The sequence below is a fragment of the Bos grunniens genome, chromosome 6 (assembly GCF_055505025.1).
Source record: "Bos grunniens cultivar Pamir isolate PY7600 chromosome 6, Bosgru_T2T1.0, whole genome shotgun sequence".
NCBI lineage: Eukaryota > Metazoa > Chordata > Mammalia > Artiodactyla > Bovidae > Bos > Bos grunniens.
In genome coordinates this window covers 16,987,931-16,993,944 of record NC_141170.1, presented here as the reverse complement: position 1 = coordinate 16,993,944, position 6,014 = coordinate 16,987,931, and the positions used below count along the sequence as shown (strand labels likewise).

Below are 6,014 nucleotides of genomic sequence, written 5' to 3'. Positions count from 1 at the left end.
CTATCGTGATCCATTCAGTGCTGCACGGTGTCCAAATTATGGCAACAGATTGGACGAACTGCTGTTCTTACCCTGCGATGTGAACAGTTTGGTGCCTTTTGCTTGGATTCTTTCATTGATCGCTGCTGCCAAATGATAGAGCTGTTCATAGACGGGATTCCAGCACTGATTTGAAAGCGTGTGAAAACTGCTTCCGATAGAAATCTGGATTGCTGTTTTTTGGAGTAATTGCTGGGGTGTATTCTTTGCTCATATTTTAGTAGGTGAAACTTTGGAGAGAGCAGAGTGCCTTAGGGTCTGATCTGGTGATAAAAGTAACATGGGAGTTTTCTGCGTTTTCGCTTGTGGAAATGAAAACTTATGCTTGGCCAATGGTGTGTGTGTGGTGGGGGGAGGGTATAATTTTTAAAAAAAGAAACAGACTCAAAAGAAAAACATTTTGCTTAGCTATATTTTGATGTATTTATTAATTTAATCAGCTCCTAAAGCTTTTGTTATCAGCATATTTTAAATTTTGGAACTTTGCATTTTGTGTGCGCAAGGACAATACAGCTGCAGTGTGTGATTGTGAAGGCATGTGGGGACATGGAGTATGTGCTTACTAGGAATAAAACAGGAATCCAGAATGTACCCTTGGCTAAGCTGATGGCCTTAAGGCTGCACCCGTTTTGTGTGTTAGCTACTTAACGGACTTATGCAAAATGTAAAGGAGATACAGTGTATTATTATATCTAAATAAATATATAGGAGATTTGTATTAATAAAACACGTGCTCTAAAAAAGAAAGCTCTTGGGAATTGGGTAGTGAAAATAGGATGAGCAAAAGTTTGAAAAGCTATCAAATTTTACAGGGAGAGGAAAACAGTATGTTAAAATGAGAAAGTTCACTGGGATATGAAAAGTACTTCAACTGCTCAAATTTATAAGTCTAATGAAAAAACAATAGCATATTTAAGGAAATTCAGAGTGTGCAGAAATGAAGCCCAGAGCAAAATTTCTTAATAAGACATGGTTTCAACCTACCTGTGGAATATACTTAATCAAGTTGAGTTCTGTTGCCTAGATTGATAAAATTAGAATTTGTTTAAAAATATAGATTTAAAAATTTTATTTAAAATTTATTTTCATTTAGGTAGATTTGGAAAGCTAATAAAGTAACATAAGATGTATTAAAATGCAGTAAACATTGAAATTGTTCAAAACACTTAACAAATAAAATACAATATGAAAATTTTTTTGTCCTGCTTTTGAATTATGTCCGTTTAGAAAGACACTGATCTTCTAAACTAGAATGTCAGCTGTCGGTACATACACTTGAACTGCTGAGCCCCGTGGATCCACTCTTCATAGTTTCTTGCTTTTAGGCTTAGTTACAACACTGTGGAATGGTGAGCAGAAAACACTTGAATCTAACATTGTCGTGCTTTCTATGAGTTTAGGACAGAAATATTTTCATATGATAGATATGAAACCTGAGGTGTACAAAGAATTCATGATTAGTTGGCCTTTCCATATTAGAATCTGTACTATTAATACCTTGACTTTTCAGCTGCCTCCATCTCAAATTTGACTGCTTCTTTAAAAGGGTGTAACATAACATTATCACCAGGACTGAAAAGAGGTAGTGGAGGACCTCTTATCATTGTTTTATAAACATGAGAGTATCCATGTCTCTATGATGGTGGTGGTTGTGGTTTTGTTGCTAAGTGCTGTCTGACTCATGCGACCCCATAGACTGTAGCCTGCTAGGCTCCTCTGTCCGTGGGATTTCCGAGGCAACTGGAGTGGGTTGCCATTTCCTTTTTCAGGGGATCTTCCCAATACAGGGATTGAACCTGTGTCTCCTATGTATCCTGCATTGGAGGCAGATTCTTTACTGTTGAGCCACCAGAGAAGTCCTGTCTCTATGATGAGTGCAGTCTGATATGTTTGAATGTGTGTGTCCATCTGTACCCATGGTCACTTTCCACCTCAGAAAACTTGTCATCTCTTTGATGAACCACAATCAGTGTAAGCAGCCAAGAAATGCCTTAAATAGTGTCCACATTTATTCTTTAGATAACTAGCTTACCATAGCATACAAAGAGGTTTAAAAAGATTTAGAGATTATAGGTACTGACCTCAAAGCACATGCTAGTCTGTGCAGACACATTTATGTCTATGCAATTAAGTACTCCTAGTTAAAGGGAAAGATTAGGCTTTATTTATGTATTTGATGATTATCTCTATTTTTTTTTCTTTTAAAGCTTAATTTTCTTAACACATTGTATTCTTTCTTCTTCTCTTCTTTTAGCTTTATACCTGATTCTAGACTTTAAACTTGGTATATCCTTAATTTGCTGCTGCTAAGTCGATTCAGTCGTGTCCAACTCTGTGTGACCCCATAGACGGCGGCCCACCAGGCTCCCCTGTCCCTGGGATTCTCTGGGCAAGAACACTGGAGTGGGTTGCCATTTCCTTCTCCAATGCATAAAAATGAAAAGTGAAAGTGAAGTCGCTCAGTCGTGTCCGACTCTTCGAGACCCCATAGACTGCAGCCTACCAGGCTCCTCTGTCTATGGGATTTTCTAGGCAAGAGTACTGGAGTAGGGTGCCATCGAATTTACTGAACCTTCTTTCTTTTGATCTACACTCAATCTCTTCTTCTTGGGTAAGAAAGCAATTGATGATTTACCTCCTGGAGGAAGATCCACCTCCCTGAGACCAAGAGACAAATGTTCCCTCTCTGAGCAGGAAATGAGATGATCAGTGGGAAACGATGGATTGAGAAATGGCTCCTAGGCAGGCAATGGCCATGCCTCTCTCACTTAGTGTTTCTGCTATTCATGCTCTTAGCCATCTAGTCTGCTACTGGGCTTTGAAACATTTATCAAGAAATGTTTGCACATAGCAACATAGTTACCCTGTCATGATGACTCTTGGTAAATTGAGATTAAATATGATTTGTAGTGTATGGGATTGGTTTAAAGTAGTATTGGTTGTCTTTTTTACCTTAAAGTGAAGTCGCTCAGTAGTGTCCAAACCTTTGTGACCACATGGACTGTAGCCTACCAGGCTCCTCTATCCATGGGATTTTCCAGGCAAGAGTACTGGGGTGGGTTGCCTTTGCCTTCTCCAGGGGATCTCCCTGACCCAGGAATCGAACCCAGGTCTCCCGCATTGCAGGCAGACACTTTACCATCTGAGCCACCAGCTTAGCATTAAGGTAATTAAGTTCTATTTTGCCTATTAATTCCTCATGAAGTACTGTACATTCAGGTGAAGCCATGAGCATTCACACAACTTTTAATTATTATTTCAAGATTCCCTAGAGTAGGCCCAGATTGTTTCTGGACAAGAAACATGGAAGGCAGGGTGTATGATCTGTTTTTCTGGTAGATGTCCCCCTGAGGCTATAGAGTGCACAGATCATCTCTGGACTGCTTAGTGGACCCCTGGGCTGCAAGAACCTGGCAGCTGCTGGAGGAGCAGGTGGCTACAGGCAGTTCTCCACTGGAGGCTGTGATGAAAAACATTTCTACAAGTCTTCTCAAGAGGTCTGCCTCATCTGTCTTAAATCCAGTGTGTCTTCTAAGTAAACAGGATGGGCAGAGTCTGGTTGCTAGCAGGTGGGCCCAGATTGTGACAGACCTCCACACAAAATGCATCACCATATTTTTTACACATTTTTACAACCAGTATAAGTCCTGTTTTTACAACCCTTAAATTATTTCTACTAGCGCATGCTTAAGTTGCTTTAGTCATGTCTGACTCTTTGCGGCCCCATGGACTGTAGCCCACCAGGCTCCTCTGTCCATGGGATTCTCCAGGGAAGAATACTGGAGTGGGTTGCCATGCCTTCCTTCAGGGGACCTTCCCAACTCAGGGATCGAACCCAAGTCTCTGACGTCTCCTGCATTGGCAGAGGGTGGGGTTCTTTACCACTAGGGCCAACTGGGAAGCCCCATTGGGCAGGCTTCAAACCTGATCCCAATGTTTAACCAGTCCCTTCCAATAGCTACCCTCTACCACACAAAACAAATAATTTTTAAGAAATACTAACAGCCAATTAAGCTCTTTACATTTTAATAGCCAAACAATTTTCATCCATATATAATTTGAATAATCACTTCAAGAGAATAAAATTACAATTTCCAGATATCTTTAAAGGCCAAGAAACCATCACCAAAAAATTATTGCAGCGTTTCCTGTTACAAACATTTTGGATCATAAGGGAATGTTCAAGAATTTTATTCCAACTCTCCAAAGTCAAAACAAAGTGACTCCTAGCTGTTCTTTTGTGATGGAGTATTTTCAAGATCAGCCTGCTTAGAAATATATTTTATGATAAAGTATAAAACACACTAGAGCCTGTCCCTTCTCTCACTCCTGTTCTCCTGTAGTGTGGGATTTGCATATTGAATAACTCTTATCAGAACACATCAATGTGTTAAGAGGAATTATTTTGTAGCCATAAGAAAGTATCTCCTTTCCTTTATAAGTTAATATAAGAACTCAACTTTAAAATGTAAGCTTTGGAGACTTCCCTGAGAGCCCAGTGGTTAAGATTCTGTTTCCAATGTATGGGGCAAGTTTTCAATCCCTGGTTGGGAAACTAAGATCCCACATGCCATGTGGCATGGTCAAAAATTTAAAAACAAAACTAAGTAAAAATTTTAAAAATTAAATAATTAAAATGTTGGGTTTATTATTATTTAGATATAGAGTGAGAACAACAGATCAGGAGATGATTGCTATTGCAAAGACAGTGAGCTACTCAGTTTCAGAAGGCTGGACACAGCGTGTCTTGAAGGGCCACACAGGGAAGCCCCAGGGTTGGTCAGAAGGCAGAGAGAGAGAAAGAAGAAAGCATGGCCAAGAGCCTTTATTGTGCTTTCCTTGGGGAAGAACACATACTTTGGCCACCTGATGCGAAGACCTGACTCATTTGAAAAGACCCTGATGCTGGGAAAGATTGAGGGCAGGAGGAGAAGGGGACGACAGAGGATGAGATGGTTGGATGGCATCACTGACTCAATGGACATGAGTTTAGGTAAACTCCGGGAGCTGGTGATGGACAGGGAGGCCTGGCATGCTGCAGTTCATGGGGTCACAAAGAGTTGGACATGATTGAGTGACTGAACTGAACTGGGGAAGAACAAAGTAGGGTAAGCAGGCTTAGGCTTGGATCGTTGGAATAATTTCAGCAGTCTCTGGGGCATAGAGAGTCTCTAGTTGTCTACGTACCTGGTCCTGAGATGCCTAGGGCAAATGGATATTAGCCCAGAGTATGAGTGCCTTGTGCGAGTCAGATAAAGGACCTGATTGGGGTCAGGGCTCAGAACTGATTTATTTGCATTAAAAGGCATGCTCTGGGTTAGTCTTCCCTATCTTTAGGAATTGGCTTGCCCTAGAAAGGGCAGCTTGTTTATGGTCAACAAAGCCCAGATGCCAAGCATTTGAAATACAGGAAATTTAGGTCCCCACAGAGCACTGAATAGGGGCCCTGTGCTATACAGCAGGTTCTCATTAGTTATCTATTTTATGCATAGTAGAGTGTATGTATCAGTCCCAATCTCCGTTTCATTCCATCTCCCATTTCCCCACTTGGTGTTCATACATTTGTGCTCTGTGTCTGTGTCTCTATTTCTACTCTGCAAATAGATTCATCTGTACCATTTTGCTAGATTCCAGATAGGATATCCAGAAAAGAGGGTATACATGTATACATACAGCTGATTCACTTTGCTGTACAACAGAAACTAGCACAACATTGTAAAGCAACTATACTCCAGTAAAAAAAAAATTTTTTAAGAAATACAGAAAATGAAAAGGCATTGCTAATACACACTAATATACCCAAACAGAAATATATTGATTACTTAGTATCATTTTGCCAAATTTGGTATTCACCTGGTTGGTCCCCTATGGACAATAATCTCTTGACATGAAATGTACCTCTTCATCAATTCCACGACCTCTGCCAGTAAACTCCAGAAAGGTTTTGGTTCAGTTGGTTTTGTTTTTTAAATTCA

At 40.3% G+C, this 6,014-nt stretch overlaps 1 protein-coding gene across 7 annotated transcripts in view; it reads left to right on the top strand.

The window, feature by feature from the left end:
• Positions 1–6,014, top strand: part of ARHGAP24 (Rho GTPase activating protein 24) — a 614,546-nt gene that overhangs the window by 447,819 nt on the left and 160,713 nt on the right. The window lies entirely within an intron of this gene.